Genomic DNA, 20,849 nt, shown 5'->3' on the forward strand with positions numbered 1-20,849 from the left:
CTCTCGTGGCGGTTCCAGGGAGCGTGGCTGAGGTGGTTGATGTGGAGGCACGAGGTGTCTCCGTCTCGTCATTCTGCTGGAGTTGTGTCACCTCCAGGATTTGTCACATCTGTAGGGATGTCTACTCCAGTTACTCCAGCTTTTGCTCAGTCGTCTGCAAGTGGCACCCCTATGGGTGCTACACTGATAGATACTACCCCGATCGGTACACCGAAGGTACATGGGTCTCTTGGATATGCCCAAGAGCGTGGATGCAGGTAGGAGAGGACCCATCTTAGGCATACCCTAGAGGGATATGCCTATCTTTTCTATGATAGGTTAGGAGCCATCATCATGAATGATGAGGAGAGGAGGGTGATGGCTCGCATGAGAGAGTTGTGCCAACAAGGTTTTCGACACAAGGTCTTAGATCATTGGAAAACATACCGAAGGGGAGCAAGGACTAAATAGTAGTATCTTTGCATGAGGAGTTTCCGGTTCCAGCCATAGCAGATAGATTTTCTACATGCTGGATGATGGACTGCATGTGTGCATATATGTCACACAGACGATCGAACGCACGCAAGGCACTCAAGAGTGGGGCCGCAAAGCCCGAGTAGCTAGATGCGGACGACTGGCGCCGAATGAGGGACGAGGCTATAGATTCTCTAGGACGTTGGAGTCAGCAGCGCCAGGCGATGAGGGCACGACTAGAGGTCGGAGTAGTCCATCATCTTGGGAGTGGAGCGGCCACAAGACATATCTGGAGGACTTTGTAAGTTTTTCTTTTGTTTTGCTTGCTTATTTTTTGCAATATCCTTTATACTGACAATCATGTTTCTAACAGTTAGTTTTTTTTTTTGCAGCACTCCATTACAAATCGCTATCTGACCAACCTTGAGACTCGATATGCAGAGAGGCATGGTCTCAGTGCATTGATCGACCGATTGTATAGACGTGGTGGCCCTGTAAGTCACTCATCTTTCTTGTCTGTAGTTACCATGTTTAATTAGAATGCATTATTGTATGGTGGACTAATGTGTAGTTGTTTCTTTTTTTGCAGAGTCTGTTCGATGCTCCTTTGCGGTAGGACGATCTTTCGAATGGCGAGGATATGTAGCTCACCCTTGGATCCCCTGAGCTCACACACCCTTCTTTTTTGGTCACATAATCTGTGTAGACATTTTCTATGTAGTAGTGATATCTTGTCATGATTGTACCAGTTGCTTTCATTATGTGATCATGTATTTATTTCATGTATCAGTAATATGATTTAAGTACACTTTGTTTTTGTTTACACAAGCATTGTACATAGTGCAGAAACTATCTGCCCTGCCACAAATTTTTTTTCCTTGTTAGCGTCGCTATTAGCATCATAAATTTACCTCCATGCATCGTTATTTGCATCGTTATTTGCATCGGTATTTGCATCACAAAATGCGACGCTAATACCGATGCAAACAGTGATGCTAATAATGACGCTTTTTGCGACGACAGGGGCAAATTTTGTTATTTACATTTTTGTCGCTTTTAACGTCAGTATAAGGCCTATATCTTGTAGTGCTTGTGCATGAACACATACAAGAAACTCCCGGACACGGCACAACTCAGACACGCATGCACGAGGTCACAAATACGAGCAACCATGTGTTCGATGAATGTGAATGAGTGTGGGTTAAAGGGAGGCCGCAGCGGGATAATGGGGAGAGGGGGAAAGGGGGTTAGGGAAAAGAGGGGGGTTTGGCGGGGTTGCAAGGTGGAAAGGTGGGAAGGGGGAGTATGGGGAGGTGGGTGTATGGGGGGAAAGGGCGGCTTGGTAGGGGTGGGGGGAAAGGGTGGGAATAGGGGGCTTGGGGGGGGGGTGTGGGAAAAGAGTGGGAATGGGGGGCTTAGGGTGGGTGTGTGGAGGGGAGGAGGGCCAAGGAGACAGTGGAGAGGCAGAGGTAGCGGCAGCTGCAAGGTAGAAGAAGAAGAAGAAGAAGAAGAAGAGGAGGAGGGAGGAAGCAGGAGAAGAGAAAGAAGGAGAAGAAAGAAGAAGAAGAAGGAGGAGAAGAGAGAAGAGGGGGAGGAGAGAGAAGAAGGAGAGGAGATGGAAGAAGGAGAAGAAGAAGGAAAGAAAGAGGGAGTGCAGGAGCAGGGACAGAGGGGAGAGAGAGGGAGCGGTTAGGAGAGAGAAGAAGAAAGAAAGAGAGAGAAAGAAGAGGAGAGAGAAGAGGGAGAAGGAGAGGGGAAGGGAACCGTCCGGGAGCGGGGATTTAATTTTTAATTTAAAAATAAAAAATAAGATTAATAATAATAATAATGATAAAAAGAAAAACAAGGGAGCCCCCTCTCGTCCCGCGCATATGCGCGGGGCAGGGATAAAAAAATTTGCAGTGGTGAGACCCAAAGATGGCCTCGACATCGGCACGGGGGTGAACGATGCGACGGACGCAACAGAGGATGGGTAAATTAAAAAAGCGGATGTTCATGCACAACACGAGAGGTGCGTTTACTTGGAAAAACAAGAAAATTTTAATAAAATCCAAACCGTGCATCGGAATGAAAATGCCCTAAAAATGAAAAATGTGCCAGAAGGCAGAGGGAAGACAATGGAAAAATGCAACAGGAGTCCGGGGAGACTGCATAGCATTCACATGTAAAAAATGTGAAAATCTAGTCCAAAAATACATACATGGATTAATATAAGAGAATCCACTCTCTGAAATGCAAGGCACAAAGAAGGAAAAATGTGCAAAATAACATGCATGACAAACCTATTATGTTAAAACACTGTTCCAACTGAGATAGGATGCATTCACATGGGAAAAATACAAAAACAAACTCAAAAATTAATATAGAAAGATCCAAGGACTGGAACAAAGGGCAGTAAAAGGGAAAAATGTCCAAGAGAAGGGATTCACAGGGCGGTCACATCAAAACTCATGTCCGGGGGAATGAGGAGGGGTTCACATGCAAAAAACACAAAAAAGACACCTAAAATCACATTTAAAATTTAATAACTAAAAATCCAGCAAGCAAAATAGGGTGGAGAAAAAATGAAAAATGTGGGGAGAGATTGGCAGGACACGGTTGTCAGGCTGAACTAGAATTCCGGTGAAAATAGGGCATGTTCACATGGAAAAATATTTTTAAAAAACGCACGAAACTGTCTTGAAAACTTGCAAAAATTAATAACCGATGAACCGTGCTTCAGAATGATAGGGTATAAAAAGAAAAAATATCGTACGGAAGGTGGAGGGCAGGGTTGTCATGTCAGATTGTTGTTTCGAAGCAAAAAGAATGTGTTCATATGGAAACACGTCCAATTAATGGAAAATGGTTCAAAAATTAATATCTCAAGAATCGTCTGGCAGAACAGGGGTTGGTAAAAATGAAAAATGGTTAGTTCAAAGCGATGAACATGGATGGAAGGTTGGATTCAGTTTGCAATGAATGTAGGGCGCATTCACATGAAAAACTTCAAAATAAGGGATAAAGCGAAAGAGAGAAGGAACGACCCCACGAATGGGGTGAAAGTGAAAGGGTGGGTAGGGAAGGGAATCCATCAGGGTAAAATCGGGTCATGGCATAGATGCATGATCAAATTGAGGCATATACAGAGGGGTATGCATCATAGATACTGTCAAAGGGTATCAATCAAGCGAATAAGCAAGATGAGAAAATGATATCAAGTCTCTGTTTTTATTTCTGCTAATAACTGAGGACGAATAGAAAGCCAAATTAGCTTGTAGTGGCAACTTCGAGTGAAGATGTAATGACATTTGTGGCTCCAATCCGCTCAGCATATAATCCAAGGTTCTTACTATAGGACTGCGAAATAAACAACTCCATCCCAGGAGCAGCAAATCATCTTATGGAATTGGCATCATCATCAAGACTGCCACTGGCAAAGCCCTGATAGGCCACATTAAAAAAAGTAGTGTGACCTTTCTCTTGAATAACATCAGCAATGATCTCCTATTGCTCTAGAGTAGGATCAATTCCTGTGGGATTGTGTGCACAGCCATGTAACAGAATGATTGAACCTGCAGGAGTAGCCTTAATATCGAATATCATCCCATCAAAATCTAGACCAACTGTCTTTGGATCAAAGTATCTATACTTTGACCATGGAACACCAGCATCATTCAAAATATTCTTGTGGTTTCTCCAAGTTGGAGAAGAAATAAGCACGTTTGCTCCAGGTAGGTATCGCTGGATGAAGGCCGCTGCAAGCTGAAGAGACCTTGTTCCTGAGAGCGACTGAACTGTGGCCACTCTTCCTTGTTTGATCACTGGATTATAAGCTCCAAGAAGTAACTCTGCAGTGACTTTGTTGAAAGCTGTTAACCCCTCAATCGGAAGATATTCTTTGTTCTCATCCTTCTCTAGCATAAGATTTTGTGCCTTCTTCACAACATTCAAAACATAAGGCTGTAGGTCCTCTGTCCTGTAAGCTCCCACCTCTAAATTTAGCTTGAAATCGCTTGTGTCCGCTTTGAATGCCTCTCTCTAGTCCTATTCCTCTTTCCCATCTATAATGGGTGCAGAAACATCGTCAATAGTCTTCACCTCTTCGGTCTTATCAACACCTTCCTTCGCCTCGTCCTTCTTCACTTTAGTCGATGGGATGTCAACTACCAGTTTAGGTTCCGACCATCTCTTCATCTTTCGTATCCTTTTCCTCTTTGGCCTTCCGTCTAGGCCGCTTTCCACTTAACCCTGTTTCTGGAGTATCAGGAGAAGGCCTTGTCTTCGAGCTAAGCCTTGAAGACCTTCTCGTTGGAGTCTCACCTAAACCCCAATCAAACTTAGATGCAACTGGACCACCAGGATGCTTTTTTAGATATTGCTCCAGTACATGCTCTGACTTTAATTTCTCTCCATCTGGTGCAATGAAGTAAACGTTTCTTTTGCTGGGCGTCCCCTTCTTTGTAGACGCAATCCTTCTAACCCAGGAACAAGCACCTCTGCTACCTTCCCCTCTCTCTCCCAATGTGGCTCTTCTGATGTCTGTCCCCAATCACTCAGCAAGCTATTGTTTTTTTCTCCCCCCCTTTTGCATACAACATGCAGCTTTTCATACAGAAAAGCGACCCCTCACAATAGCAGCAGATTTCTGACTCCCACATGGGGCTTACGCAAGATTGTCTGCCCATTTGCAGACGATAAGTATGAGTAGCAGCTAAATGATCACTTGCCTTCAGAATCCCTCGACCAACAATAATTATGTCACTGCCCCTTTCTCCAATAACATTTTCTAGAGCATTGTACTACTGCCCAAGAGAGTCTCCACCACTGCTAATTTGTACTCCGGAAGTCATATGTATCAAAGTAGGATTCCCTGGCCCCGTAGGCCATGCTGCAGGATTTATTGAAATAAAACCAATAACAAAATCAGGATGATCTACAGCTATCTTTGCTGTAGCTGGTGTATAATCACCCTTAGCTAATGTTCCATTGGAACTCATCTCTACCAAAAGAAGTAATCCACGATGGTGTGGTAGACCCTTGAGCTTTAGCCCATGCACAATACCGGGGCCTGGTATCACATGAGCATTAACAATGTCTACCTTTCCAGCTATGTCAATAACCAACTTTATAGCATTATCTACTTTATTGGCTTTGCATAGTCCAAGAGTAACCATACCCATAGTGAGACTATCTGGATGCATTTGTACTTTCTGCATTTAGTTGTACATTTCCAATGCATCATCAAATCTTTGTGCCTTGATGAGAAAGTCAATAACACAATTGCACATGAAGCTAGCAGGCTCACAACCTAGATCACTCATGCGATCAAATAGTTGCAAAGCCTCCTAAATGTGTTCTTGTTGGGTATATCCTCCAATCAAAGAGCTCCATGTCACAACATCTCAATTGGGTAGTGTATCAAAAATAACATGCGCATCTGGTAGGTTTCTATACTTGGCGTACATGCCAACTAGAGCATTACAGATAAGTTTCTCTTGCTCCAACCCCCTCTCCACTATACTGCCCACACAGAACAAAATACAAACACAATGACTAAGTATGCACAAAGTAATAAATGTCATACACACAAACTTTTTGGTGGATTCCACACCTCGGATGCGCAGCAGTACGATGTTACGCGAGTGGTGATCGAGAGCAAATCTCACTCACAATCCGATAACGAGACGTTAAGGAGTGCCGGTTGGGGTAATTGACTTTGTTGAATGCACAACACAACTTAAAAAATTCAATTATTCGATCATATACCACAAGCCACACAAAAACAAAACAAAGCCTCTTATAGCTCAAAAAAATTTAAAACTCGTATGTGGATAGAGCAGCACACAACCACACAATGGAAATACCAATAATTTGAAAACAAAACCAAGAGGAATATATTCTCGTACCTTAACAACCTTAAGCCGACACTTGGCGCTTCGACATCTAAATGCTCCAACTTTCAAATTAACATGACAAGAGCTCACTCTAACATGCGACCCTCCACTCTCCTCTTTCACATAATACAATTATAATCAAGGGGGAAGGCCATTATCTCTCCATTCTCGTCTCCTTATATAGTTTCCTATCCACACTCACGCACATTAGGCTTTTTGCTTTCAGCTTTTGGCTTTTGCTTTTCTACTACTTTTCACTATTTTCGTTTTTTCTGCTCTAAGCCTATTTGCAACTTGTTTGGATCATAACTTCGTCATTTGAACTCCGAATATAGTTATTTGGATACTCAAAACGATTGGAACGCATCTAATCGACAAGCTAACACGGGCAGAATTACGAAAATCCATCAATTCATAAATTTTATCATTTTTTCTCCATCTTTTATCTTGGACGACTTATTTCTTTCCTTGGTCTATTGTTCTTGTAATTGCACACTTTCAGTCAGCACATATGTCCTCTTTTTCTTCAAAAAATTCTCGCTGACGATGTAAAACATACAATCTTTTCCTTTGATCCTCGAGTCTTCAAAATAAGCATTCTCTGGATATAAACCTGTTTTTTATGTAATGTGCCATAGCAAGAATATGCTATGAAAGAGAACTTTGTGCGTAGTCATTCATGATTTGAAAAAATATGCAATTTTGGATCCATGATATGCAACCAATCAAACAATGCTCACATAAAAAATAGGGATGCACTGAAGATATTTGTGCCTAGCCTATCTAGAGGTGATTGTGCGTCATGCAAAATGCAAATAAAATTTCTTATTAATTTAAAATTCCTTATCCTCACCTCTCAACTCTCATAAGAATATATGATATACTCTGCTCCACCCATCCAAAATCTCACAATCACTCTAGAAAATGATGGTCCTCAAGATGTTGACCAGATAAGAACAACCCATCTCACAATTGGTGGTGTCCTTCACGACCCTTTAACTCTCCCAACCACCTTACACTCTCAACCAGAGATTCCTAACTTTGTGATGAACATCCCAAAAATCGTGCGTGCAAGAAATGTACGTGCTCAATGACATGTGCTCTCTCATGTGCGCGTGCATCTAAGATTTACTTCATATAGTTGCAGCGGACCTCATGCCATGCTAGTGCTCAATGATGGTGCAAAATGTGCATAATCCCAACCCATGGCATGGAAATATTTGATAGAAGTAGGAGACGACCCCCAAGTGCAGTGCATCAACAAGTGTAACGTGAAGTGCTCGTGAATCCATAATCCCTGTGATGTGCAAAAGTCTCGACAAGAAAACATACCTAGCTCCTCAATGTTCAGTAGAGCTATTGACAAAAACAAGCTTCATCCTATTCAAAAAAATACCAAACTCGACCAAGGCTATCAAGTTTCACACTCAACAAATCAAACAAAAAGATAGAAGCAAATCCTAAGCTAGACAAACACAATAAATCGAATTACAAAACAACAAAACAAACTGTCACACAACAACTCGCACCAAAAAATCAAACCTAACTACAATTTGACTAGGGGATTTCAGTTTTCAGAAAAACACTTGACATATTTATCCCTCCCCCTAGTCTGCAAACATTCATGTGCAGCAGTTGCTTTCATAAAATGATGCAACATCTATGAGCCAATAAAAAATCAAATCCAATAATCTTTCCACAATCTTCTCAACAAACACAAATGGCACATTTCTCTCAAACAACTCCTTTACAGGTAGACAAAACTCATCCATGAAATTCTCATCAAAATCCTTGAGACAATCCTCTCCATCTAAGGAAAATACATCATCCTCCAAATTCTTCAAATCCCAGCCATAATAAAAAATCTTCATATCCCACCCATCCTCCCTAGGAAAAACCATGTTATTTCTAGAGTCTCTAAATAAAGTTTTGACCCTTTCTTTGTTGCCAATGTCAAATTCATCCACTAATTCATCTACAACTTCTCCTAAAGATACTATGCAAGGATCTCCCAACTCAATATCCAAATCAAACACAACAAAAGGAGTCAACTCTGGACTCATAACACCACAATAACCAACAACATCCACAAATGGGGTCACTTCATCATCAACAATACAAGACTCCATCGAGTCTTTCACACACAAAGAGTGGTAAACACCTTCCATAGTATCCTCATAAGCAACCTCACAAGAAACATCATCATTAAAAATAACATCTTCACAATACAACAATTTTGGGTCTAAAACCTCAACCAAAGACTCCTTAACTACCAAAGCCTTAACCACCTCCTCACAAACCTCTTCCAACTCTATTTTCTTGGTTTTAAATCTCTCTTACCTCAAATTTTCAATTCTTTTCAAAGCCTTACTCAAATTCTCTCTTACATCCTCATCAATGTCACTCTCAAGATCCTCAAAACCCCAATCAAAATCATTACAAACAACATCAAAACCTTCAGGAGAACTCAAAGAAACTAAAAGACTATTAGATGAAGTTTTCTCTTTGACATTGTTGCCTAAACCAACCAAACAATTATCCACACAACTATCAAGAAGCATGAGGTTAGGTCTACTCAAAACAACATCATCAACATCACAAATGAAAACCTCTCCAGGGCTACTCAAACCATCAACAACCAACTCACAAGACTCAACTGAGTCAACAACACCAACACCAAAATCACAACAAGAGTCAGAACCTAAAACCTTAATACTCTCTTGATCAACAAACTCATAACCAAACTCACAACAAATCTCCACAAACTCATTAGGCAACAAATTCGAACCCTTAACTTCATCTTGAAAACTTACCGTTTCTAAGCCCTTCCCATCATGGTTTTCCAACAGACTCAAAAAATCATCCTTTATTCTCTCTTCATCTTTCAAGCAATCAGATCCATCTATACTATCACCAAGGCAAACAAGCTCACGCTCTAAATTTTCTTTACTCTCTGTAACATTGCCATGACTTTTAAAACTTTCATCACACCTTCCCTCATCAGAAATATCAAAACTTTCTTGACTCTCATCCTCTCCCAAGGAACATGAGAACTCTTTGTCCTTAAAACAATCTGGTCTCTCATTTCCTTCTTTACAACTCAGATCCAACTCTAGCTCATCTTTATAGTCCTCAAGCTCCAAAGTATCATCAATCAATCCCTCTTCTTTAGTTAAATTACTAATCATTGGACTAGAAGTATCCGTGGTCAATGGGTATGAATTCACACTCCTAGACTCTTCACTCCAATCAGTCAAACAAGTATTTTTCTCCTCAACCACCCTAGGGAGTTTCTCCTCATATACTTCAATTGATTTCTTACAAGTCAACTCATCTCTTCTAAATAGAGAATATAGTATATCTCTCTCAGGATAGACATAACTAATTATTTTCTCCTCAAAAACATTTCTCTCAACTTGCATTGAACTCAATCTTCCCTTTGGTTCATCAAACCCTAACTCTTTTTTTCTTTTGGTCTTCCTCTCTTGATATTGAGCTATCTTCACCGCTTCCTCAAAAGTCTTAGGGTTTTTTACCTCTAATTTCACTCTCCAGTCTTCTAATTTCAACCCATTTACAAAATACATTATCTTCAATATAATTGGGGCTATCTCACCTTCTAACAATGTTAAACTCCATCGATTCTATAATCTTTCAAACTCCCTAGCAAAATCCTCAACACATTGATCATCTTTTTGAACACAAGTTTCTATTTTTGCCCATATCTCACTTTGACATTCTCTTTTTTTAAACCTAGATAGAAAAGCATTTTTAATGGTCTCATAGTCCAAATTTGTATCTTAAATTTTAAGCTTCTCTCAAAGTTAAGCAACCAATTTCGTGCTTCTCCCTGCAATTGATACCTAAGAACTTCGAGTTTATCCTTAGGGTCAGTCACTCTCTCTATCAAACAACACATCTCTATTTTTCTAAAAATCTTTCGGGATCTTCAGTATGATTACCATGGAACTTAGGAAATTCATCAGCCATTTTCAACAATCACAAGAAATCAAAACAAACTCACATTCAAAATAACAACAATGTCAATTTTGGCACTCCTCAGTGGGGGCACCAAAAAAGAGATATTACGTGAGCGGTGATCGAGGGCAAGTCTCACTCACAACCCAATAACAAGACGTTAAGGAGTGCCAGTTGGGGTAATTGACTTTGTCGAATGCACAACACAACTTAAAAAATTCAATTATTCGATCATATACCACAAGCCACACAAAAACAAAACAAAGCCTCTTATAGCTCAAAAAAATTTAAAACTCGTATGTGGATAAAGCATCACACAACCACACAATGGAAATACCAATAATTTGAAAACAAACCAAGAGGAATATATTCTTGTACCTTAACAACCTTAAGCCGACATTTGGCGCTTCGACATCCAAATGCTCCAACTTTCAAATTAGCATGACAAGAGCTCACTCTAACATGCGACCTTCCACTCTCCTCTTTCACATAATACAATTATAATCAAGGGGGAAGGCCCTTATCTCTCCATTCTCGTCTCCTTATATAGTTTCCTATCCACACTCACACACATTAGGCTTTTTGCTTTCAGCTTTTGGCTTTTGCTTTTCTACTACTTTTCACTATTTTCGTTTTTTCTGCTCTAAGCCTATTTGCAACTTGTTTGGATCATAACTTTGTCATTTGAACTCCGAATATAGTTGTTTGGGTACTCAAAACGATTGGAATACATCTGATCGACAAGCTAGCGCGAGCAGAATTACGAAAATCCATCAAAACTGAAAAAAAATACTGATTTTCGTAAATCGTATAATTTTTTCTCCATCTTTTATCTTGGACGACTTATTCCCTTCCTTGGTCTATTGTTCTTGTAATTGCATACACTTTTAGCACATATGTCCTCTTTTTCTTCAAGAAATACTCGGTGACAATGTAAAACGTAGAATCTTTTCCTTTGATTCTCGAGTCTTCAAAATAAGCATTCTCTGGATATGAACTTGTTTTTTATGCAATGTGCCATAGCAGGAATATGCTATGAAAGAGAAATTTGTGTGCAGTCATTCATGATTTGAAAAAATATGCAATTTTGGATCATAATATGCAACCAATCAAACAATGCTCACATAAAAAATATGGATGCACTGAAGATATTTGTGCCTAGCCTATCTAGAGGTGATTGTGCGTCATGCAAAATGCAAATAAAATTTCTTATTAATTTAAAATTCCTTATCCTCATCTCTCAACTCTCATAAGAAGATATGATATACTTTGCTCCACCCATCCAAAATCTCACAATCACTCTAGAAAATAATGGTCCTCAAGATGTTGACCGGATCAAAACAACCCATCTCACAATTGGTGGTGTCCTTCACGACCCTCTAACTCTCCCAACCACCTTACACTCTCAACCAGAGATTCATAACTTTGTGATAAGCATCCCAAAAATCGTGCGTGCAAGAAATGTGCGTGCTCAATGACAGGTGCTCTCTCATGTGCACGTGCATCTAAGATTTACTTCATATAGTTACAGCGGACCTCATGCCGTGCTAGTGCTCAATGATGGTGCAATGCATAATCCCAACCCAATGCATGGAAATATTTGATAGAAGCAGGAGACGACCCCCGAGTGCAGTGCATCAACAAGTGCAATGTGAAGTGCTCGTGAACCCATAATCCCTGTGATGTGCAAAAATCTCAATAAGAAAGCATACCTAGCTCCTCAATGTTTAGTAGCTATTGACAAAAACAAGCTTTATCCTGTTCAAAAAAATACCAAGCTCGACCAAGGCTATCAAGTTTCACACTCAACAAATCAAACAAAAAGACAAAAGCAAATCCTAAGCTAGACAAACACAATAAATCGAATTACAAAACAACAAAACAAACTATCACACAACAACTAAACTAGTAAAAAATCAAACCTAACTACAATTTGACTAGGGGATTTCAATTTTCAGAAAAACACTTGACAACCACATCCACCCCCTCTGATCCTACACATCCTCTGGATGGGCCAACTACCCATGATCATTATTTCCAAGATCCACATACAAATCAATCTCTTCATTGTCTATTTTCAGTATATCAGCAAGGTTATCTGTCATATCATCTATCTCTTCTACTGGAGTTTCTTCTCATTGCTCTTCTCTTGTAAATTCTTCCAATGCATAATCCTCATCATCTCTTTTCTTGAAAATCTTGATTCTTTTTCCTGCAATGGGCACTCTAAGCACTGTCCCATCCAATTCTGTCAGCTCATATGTTGCATTGTCAAAGACATGTCTGACTATGTACGGCCCAAACTATCTTTTCACCATCTTTCGAAGTGCAGTATGTTGATTTTCAAGGCTACTATCAAAGACTAATACCCTGTCTCCCTCTTCTATTGCTCTAGGCCGCAAGCGATGCCTGCCGTCAAACCTGTCCTTATTTCTAAGTCTAGCAGCCTTCAACCTGTCAATAGCTAGCTGAATATCCTCTGGTCTTCTCTCCAACTGCTAGATTTGAAGAGCTAAGAGCTCCTCTCTCATCAAATTCTCCTGCCAAGGTAACACAGACCAAGTCAAAGCACAAGTCTCTATCGGCATAACTAGTTTCTGGCCATACATCAACTTTGCGGGCATATATTCTATGGTAACATTGTGAGTCGTATGATCAGCCCACAAAGAAAATGGTAGAAGTCTCGACCATTCTCCAATCCATCCTTTGCATGCTTTGGCTAATGCTTTCACTATCGGTGGATGCCCTCTTTCACTTTTTCCATTTCCCTCTGGATTATATGCTGTGGTTAGAGCCAACTTGATTCCTAATTGAGAGAAAAACTCCCTAGCTTCATCTGCATCTAATTCACTGCGATTTGTAGTGATCTTGCCCACACAGCCATACCTGCAGAAAATTTCTTCCAATAAGAACTTACACATTGCACTAGTGGTCTTCGTTCTCAAAGGTCTGCCCTCAACATGGTTGGTAAGATCCTCTCTAGCCAAAACAATATATCTCATATGCCATAGACTCATCGGCATAGTAACCAAGTCAATAACCCACTTATAATGAATGCATAGCGGATAGGTTGGATGAAGCTCATCTCGATGACGCACTACGGAATACATCTGACAGTCTCTGCAAGTCTCTACAAAGTGAAAAACATCTCTGTACATGCCTTTCCACCAATATTTTTCCTTGATTTTCTCATAAGTAGCCCACACTCCTCTATGACTAGCCCAAGGACTCTCATGAAACTCTCTCATCACCTGTAACTGAGTCTCTTTATTGTAGACAACCCACAAGGGTAATCCACCTCTTTTCTCCGGGTGCTTCCAAAGAAATCCGTCCTTGAGAAAATAACCATAGGCTTTTCTTCTGATCTTCTTGAATTCTTCATCTGCCCATTCATCTCTTTTGCTTAATGTACTAAGGTACTTGCCAATTTGCAACCAGTCTCCAACATAGAGTTCTTCAATGAAAGCCACAATATCATAGACATGGCAAACATGATCAACCATAGCGACTGAAATTTTTGCATAATCCTCTTCTACAAGTAGTGTCTCCTCATCATCATATCTAGTTCTAGACATCATATTTTCCACTGGATTATCATTCCCTACTATGTGTTTAAATTCTGGATTTAATGACTTGATGTATGCGATCCATCTTAGCATAGCTATATCCGGAGTAGAGCAACTCGTAATCATACCTATCAATGGCAAGAAATCTGTCTCTACCACAACTAAGGCTCCAATAAAATACTCCTTGTCACACTTGAGAGCCGTAAAAATTCCTAGTAATTCCCTCTTGATTTGCGGATACCTCCTCTGTCTCTTGTTTAGGACTTTCGCCCCAAACCGAATAGCGTACCTGTTTCCATCTGCATCATCTTGACCCACAGCCCAACCTATGCCAATTGGACTAGTGTCAACTGTCAATACAATAGGCCTTCCACAATTATAATCCGCTTTCCTAAGAGTAGGAGCAATCTGCAATAACTTCTTCAATTTCCACATGGCTCTAGTGTGGCTCTCATCCCAATAAAATTTCTACCCCTTTCGAAGCAGCTGATATAAACAATCTGCTATGTGTGCAAAATAGGGTATCCAAATCATGTAAAACACACAGGCTCCAATAAATCTCTGTACCTCTGAAGTGGTAGAACAATACTCCATAATCTTTCCTATAGCATCCACCTTCGCAGGTGAAGGTTTCCTGCCATAATATCCACACATATGTCCAACAATGACAACCTCATTTACTCCAAAAACAAATATTTGCCCTGATAGTGTCAAGTTCACTTCTTCTAACATGGACAAAATCTTTTCACAAGCTGCAATATGATCAGCCACAAAGTATCTACATCCCTGCTCATTTAGACTCTCATTCTTCTCTTCTTCTGCACACCCCTTAATGGACACATCATCCAAGAAAGGCACGGTAAGCTTAGGTATGTACTCACAAAGGACCTTATGCATGGCATTCATCATATGCGCAACAGAATTAATGGCACCTTGAGGCAAGGTACACATCATGACAAGCCCAATAGGAGTTCTCATAGTGGTTATGTCCCTGCTTTCCAAGGCCAGCTGAAACTGATCATATCTCGAATACAAGTCACCTAAAGAATAGATGGCGCATCCAGCAAATGCTTCTGCAAACTCATCTACAACTAGACCTATACCAACATTCCTGATAGTAACTTTGTTTACTGGCTGCATGTCCTATATAAATCTGAGAGTACCATTCTTCTTTGGAACCGTAAACCACCTATTTGAATATGGTGCAGATGACGGCTTTAGGATTCTTATCTAGATTTTCTCATTCAACAAGTCAACTAGCTTTGGTAGGTGTGCCCTAGGCACTCGAATAGGTCGGAGGTTCCATGGAATATGAGGAATAGTAAAGATCACCATAGGGGCAACAACATCTGGATTCACACATTCAATCTCATGTGAGAAGAAAGCAAAGCCCCTTCCATGTCGCTCAAGCATATCCTGAAAGCATTGCTTCTCTGAGGGTAGTAAGAAATCACCATTTCCAATTTTTAATTCAGCAAGAGTCTCTGCTGAAAATTTATGGCTCATATGCTCTGATTCCTCAAAATTGGCTGCTTGGTAGCCCTCTCTATTTGTTGCTTATCACTGTCAAATGGAAGCGGTCCAGCTACCGGCTTCACCTTCTTATCCATAGTCTTTTATTTCGTGTCAACCCTGGCTTCATTATGATCCTCTGCACTACTCAAATCATGCTATAAATCAGCAATTCTGCCCTTTGGTGGGGCTGAATATCCTCAGCCCTCTGTTCTTTGGACTGCATAGGAACAACCCTAAACTCTAGATGCTGAAATATTTCAGCAGTAAACTCTATTGGTTGAAAGTCTTCAGCCCTCTGTGTCTTTGTAGGCTGATCATAATCAGCCAGAAACTCTGTTTGCTGAATTTCTTCAGCACTCAATACTTTTTGCCGAGTCACCTCAGCCTCTGACTCTATTTGTGACACAAAAATCTGAAATTTCATGAAACATGTCCAGGGTCTGCACTCATACATTACTATGACAACTCTACATATCAATTTTCAGCATATTTTCCATCTCTGTCATCGTATCTGCACAAACCATACTATCATACATCCCATCTATATGCTCATCATCCTCTAAAATACCTGCATTTTTCAAATCTTTCTCCTTCCTACATATGTACTACTTGGCAGCTCTAGGCAACTTAGAAATCTTCTGATAACTCATAGAATTGTTTGCTGAAATTCCAACAAAATTGGAGGAGAAAACACTGCTACTAGGAGGCGAGAACTCCAATCTCCTCTGCTCTATACCACCGTCATCTCGCGGTGTCGTACTGCTGCGCATCCGAGGTGTGAAATCCACCAAAAAGTTGTGTGTGTGACATTTGTTATTTTGCATTTTTGTTCTACGTCGGAAGTATAGTAGAGAGGGGTTGGAGCAAGAGGAACTTATTTGTAATGCTCTAGTTGGCATGTATGCCAAGTATGGAAACCTACCATATGCTGATGCTTGCAAAAATATTCGTCTAGGCATATTTATTGAGAATACCATGATCTCTATGTACGGCAAGTGTGGAAGCATTGCGAAAGTAGAGATTGTGTTTGATGGCTTATCAAGTCCGGATGTTGTCTCGTGGACTGCAATGCTCACCACTTATGTAGAACTAGACCAGGAAGAGAAGGCTCTTCAGTTTTACAGACAAATGCAAGAGGAAGGTGTCATCCCAGACCAACAGACATTCAAGCATGTGGCATTCTAACACAGAAGGATAAAGCCATGGTTGAGATAGGACAATTGAAAAGTGCGATAGCACTGATCATAGAGCAAGCATTGCATTCGGATGCACAAAGGGAAGGGTTGTGTTCTGATGTGTTCCTTGGTAACACTCTTGTGAAGTTGTATGACAAGTGTGGAAGCATTGTTGAAGCAGAGAATGTCTTTATTGGGTTATCAAGGCGAGACTTAGTATCATGGAACTCAATGCTTATAGCATATGTGGAGCAAGAGTAAGTGGAAAAGACTGTATTTTTGTATAGACAGATGCTTGATGAAGATGTGGAAGTATGGCTGAAGCAGAGAACGTGTTTCAAGTATTGTGAAAGCTAGACATTGTGTCATGGAGTGCCATGCTCTTAGCATATGTTGAGAAGGGTGAAGGAAAGAAGGCCTTGCTCTTGTACAAACAGATGCAAGATGAAGGTATCCTTCCAGATCAGCAGTCATCTGTGATTGCCATTCAAGCATGTGTGTGCTGTCAAGAGTACGATGAGGACCCTTTTATAAGAAACACTCTCCTCCGAGCATATGGGAGTTGTGCAAGTATGTTGGATGCTCAAAATGTCTTATATACAAAGGAGCCCAGTATTTTATATCAATGACCCGAGAGTATGGCATCACTCTAGTTGCAAAGCACTATGGGGTAATGATAGATCTCCTTGCACAGGCAGGAGAGTTTGGTAGAATGAGACTTCTATTATTGCAAATGCCAGTGCAGACTAACTGGTCCATCTGGATGTGCGTTTTGGGAGAATGCCATAAATATGGCAATGTGAGGGTAGAAGAGGGGCTAATGCGTCCTTGTTTCACAGCAAAACTTGGGGGACTTTACTATGGAGGGAGTGCTCAATTGGGAGTGGCTAGGCCGCTCTTTTGGTAAAAAAGGGGGCTGCTTTTCTGGGGCATGTTGTTTGGCTGGGGAAGAAAAAAAAGCAACGAATGGAAAAATAGAGGGGAAGCTGAGTACTTTCCAGATGGAATAGATGTTCGATGCTGGCATCGATGGCAACAGGTTTTGAATCCTGATCTTGTAAAAGGGCACATGGATAAAGAAGCATTGAGACTGTTAGTCAACAAGATGGATGTAATGGGGCAAAGTTTGTCCGAGGTGAAACAGAACATGATGATATTGGCAGCACAACTCTAACTAAGGGCAACTCTTCTATTCCTGAAAGACAAAGATCTACAGTTTCATTGCTCACACTGAACACTCTAATGAGATTATTGAGGATGGTGTTGCAAACAGTGCAAAGCCTTTGGAGAAGAAGCCATTGAATGAAGCTAGGCCAAAAGCCGGGGACTCTGTTTCAGGGCACCATGACAATGAAGCAGTTGCAAAGGAAGCCGATCAGCAACAAGTAAAGAACCATGACAATTCTGCAGCACATGATATCAAATCCGGCATAAAACCTGATAACAGTGCTCACGATAATGCTAAAAGTGCTCGAGTTTTAGAAGAGGGAGATGCTTTTGGGGATCTGAAGCTGATGCTAGGGGTGCAGAGTTGAGGGGAGCCAATTGAGGCCTGCAACAAGCGGAGGGAAGGACAAAGAATATAGTGGCTTGTGAAGCTTCAAGAAGGAGTGCAACTTAGCCATAAATGGCAGGCCGCAGAAAAAGGGAAGGCACAAGAAGAAGGGGAGCTTCACTGGACGAGGGCCTTCAAAAACAGATCGGTTTTGATCAAAGGGAACCATCACCTAAATCGAGAAACTGACACAACATCGCCAAGAGGACATGCTTCCAATTCTCTAATACTTGACAATGGACTACTAGAAAATGCAGATTGAGAGTAGATCAAGAGCAATATCTCTAGATCTAAATTTAGCAAGGTAGCAGACTAATAGATGTCTACAAGTAGCAGCAGAGCAGAAGAGGAATCAAGTGTGGCTCTAAACAGTGTTGGAAGAAAATATGTATTCCATGGCTGAAAAACAATCAGCAAACAACCTGTAGAGTGTTCCTCTCTGAAATAGCAAGAGTGTAATCTTCAGCAGACAGATTATCTTGGTGCTTCTTATACAGTACTGATCAACAGACAACTTGTAGAGTATCTCTTTCTGAAATAGCAAGAAGGGACGTGAAGGACTTCAGTTTTTGAGCAGCCAGTTTATAAACCAGATTTGTTTTTTTTATGAAGCTGAAGCTGTTGATGTTGAACAGGGTTGTAATCAAACGGGTGAAGTGTAGCTAGTATTGCATACATTCAGGTCTATTTGCCACATTCAAGAGACCAAAAGGCTTGAATAAATTGATTATAGGGCCATTATCCAAAATTGAGGTGACCTTCTTTCAAATTGAATCGTGATCTTGCTTGATTGATCTTCTATCCTGAAATTAGTCAAGGTCCTCTGTGGTCATGACTTTGCTTTTGAAAACCCTTCGACAATGGAACAACGGTACCTAATGAAAACCTGAATCCCTCACAGTGGGCAAAGGCGCATCTCGAAGAGTATCCCTATCTCTAGCATGATTTACACACACAGTCATAAACTGGACTGCTCTCATACCATCTTTACTGCGAATCCGTGCATGATTTACACACACAGTCATAAATTGGACTGCTCTCATACCATCTTTACTACGAATTCGTGCATAAGCAGATCCATCATCCATTACTTTCGTCTCCATGCGCATCTCTGTGATGAATGGCTATCCTAGGATTATGGGGTAAGAGCATGAATCCTACACAAAGAAATGGAAATCCTCCTCTACATCTCCAATAGAATTCCTGACACTGGGAGAGGCACCATACAAATCACTTGCAGTGTTGTTGGCAGCTCTCATACGCCACCCATGCTCTGCATCCATAGGCCATCTATTACTTTCATAAACTCCACGAACTATGAGATTGATCTCTGAACCATGATCCACCAAAGCAACATAAGGCACCTATTTCTCTTCAATTTTTACCATTGTTTTTGTAGTTTCCCTAGCCCAATGACTCCGTGAAAATGACTACGCGGTACCAAGATAGGCTCATCAGTTTCAGCATAATGCATAGGCTGAACTCTCTTCTCTATCCTACAGAAAAATAGAAGCATTCTCAACCATAATCTCATCCTCATCCTCATCCAACTCCCAATCAAAACTCCCTGTGTATTAGTAGTAGGCAATGTATGTCTTTTCCTCTTTAGGATTTCTTGGAACTAATCTTGAAACTCTCTTTTCGAGATGCCCAAAACCTCAGAAATAGTAAAAGTCACCTCACTGCCAAGTATCTTATCATTAAAGATTTTCTTCATGTCCGTAGATGTCTCAATATCGGACATTAATCTAAATCTTGGCTGATTTCTCTGTCTAGGCTCCTGTCTCTTTTCTTTCTTTTGAGCATCCTCCATTTGTCGTTCTAGCCCTGGTCTCAAAGACAGCCTTGCAGTAGGTGGAGTAACAAACTCACCCCCTCTAGTCTTTTTAGCTGCATTTGGATTCTCTTCATATCTCTTACGCTTCTCCTCAACAAGTACATTTGCTCCCTGAAACTTAGCCAAGTAGGCATAAATAGTGTACCTTCAATAGGCGAATCCCAACCTGTCTCAGATCTGATGCTAGAACCTACACTAGTCAAAACAATCTGTTGAATTTTCCCCTTGTTTGTCCTCTCTAAAGCATAGGTCCATAATGCTGACTGACTCTCTGAACCTTTCTCAATATAGACTCCATACGCAGAAGCATCTCCTCTAGCTGCCACATAAGAAGTACGCGCAGCCATATCATCTACTAATTTCTTCATTCCACCTTTCCCAAAATTGGTAGCAAGCGGAGCTTCTATTTCAGTCAACCAAATCTTGCCATCTTCTCCCCAAAATACCAAATTCTTCCTCCTTGCATCTTGAAAAGATTCACAATCCCTGCAATGCTGATGATCCATACTATCACATCAAATACATCTTCGATCTCTCCTAGGTGCACTAGGAGCACTAGAAGAAATAGTAGGCATAGTGGAAGCAAACTTCTCTTTCAAATTTTCCACCGATTCTGCTTTAACTGACTCTAGTGTCAAATCCATTATGCCTTTGATTATGTCATCAAGAAAGGAAGGAACCAAAGGAGTGGATGATTTTGGAGCACAAGGAGGCGGCATTATTCTTGGAATAGGAGGATTAGAAACAGTATGCACTAGCATAGGTCAAGTAACTGGCTAAGGAAGAGAAGAAATGACAATGGTAGAAGCAGACATAGGAGCAAAAGACAGCGTCGGTGTCATGGATCCATTCTGTAGGCGGGTCTTCCATATCCATTCTGTCAGTGGTAGAAGC

At 40.8% G+C, this 20,849-nt stretch overlaps 1 pseudogene; it reads right to left on the reverse strand.

The window, feature by feature from the left end:
* Positions 1-3,702: 3,702 nt before the first annotated feature.
* On the reverse strand, positions 3,703-5,615 carry LOC148035827 (aspartate aminotransferase, chloroplastic pseudogene; annotated as a pseudogene).
* Positions 5,616-20,849: the final 15,234 nt, after the last annotated feature.

This window comes from Lygodium microphyllum, chromosome 5 (assembly GCF_053477565.2).
Source record: "Lygodium microphyllum isolate KBCC chromosome 5, Lygodium_microphyllum_v1.1.10, whole genome shotgun sequence".
NCBI lineage: Eukaryota > Viridiplantae > Streptophyta > Polypodiopsida > Schizaeales > Lygodiaceae > Lygodium > Lygodium microphyllum.